Here is a 907-nt window from a genome sequence, read left to right on the forward strand (position 1 = left end):
GGAACCTAGATCACCAACACATGGTGACCTAGTAGCCTCGGAGTGTGAGGCGCCCTCAGCGACTGGTTTTTCGAAGTCAGCTCRRRGACTTCCAYCRRATCCTCGAACATCTCCTTTTGGAGAGCCTACCAGTGTTCTGTCGATATCTTGCCTGGTAGGTTCAGAGCCTAACTCGCAGAGGGATCGAGTGTGGACTTTGGGCGTTCTAGACCCTCAGTCTCTATGACTCTCGCATATGCCTCTGAAGCATACTTTGGTTGGTCACTCAAGTGTGGAGAGGCAACAGATGCCTCTTTGGGTTGTGACGAGTCCTTGGACGATTGGACTCTTATTTTAAACCAGCATCCTTTTGAGAGGATGTTGGAGTATGTTGTGGTTTCCGGGCTGTGCGTTCGACAGAGGACGAAAGAATGTCCTCTGTGAGGTTGGTTGGGGTTGGGTTCAGCGTGTGCACGCTTTTTTCAATAGGGGATCCCTCTAGAACAGGGTCCCTAGAAACGTGGGTTGCACTGGGAGGGGGGCTAGGATGTGTGCCTTTAGCATCTTTTACTCCCTCTCCTATCTCCAATTCTTCCTCTTCGTCGTCTAATACGACCTCGGTCCCCAAATCAGCTACTTCCGTAGGCGCTTTAAACTCTTGTTGAATTTGGAAGATAACATCTTGTATCTGCTCTATTGGGGACTCCTCGTGAACCACTTTGCGCAACCTTCTGCGTTTTGGAGCAGCCTCTACAGGGCTTTCTTGTATCATAGCCTCTGTGACCACAACCTCTGCGGGTTGGGCCTTCTTTGATTTCTTCTTCTTAGGCTTTTGCAGAGGACTACTTGGACCCTCTTCTTCTGTGGGTCTCTTCTTCCCTTTCTTCTTCTCAGAAGAGTCGACACCCTTCTGAGTCTTCAGTCTTCT

The sequence above is a fragment of the Cynara cardunculus genome, unplaced genomic scaffold (genome assembly GCF_001531365.2).
Source record: "Cynara cardunculus var. scolymus isolate 2C unplaced genomic scaffold, CcrdV1 Un_Scaffold_8040, whole genome shotgun sequence".
NCBI classification, from domain to species: Eukaryota; Viridiplantae; Streptophyta; class Magnoliopsida; order Asterales; family Asteraceae; genus Cynara; species Cynara cardunculus.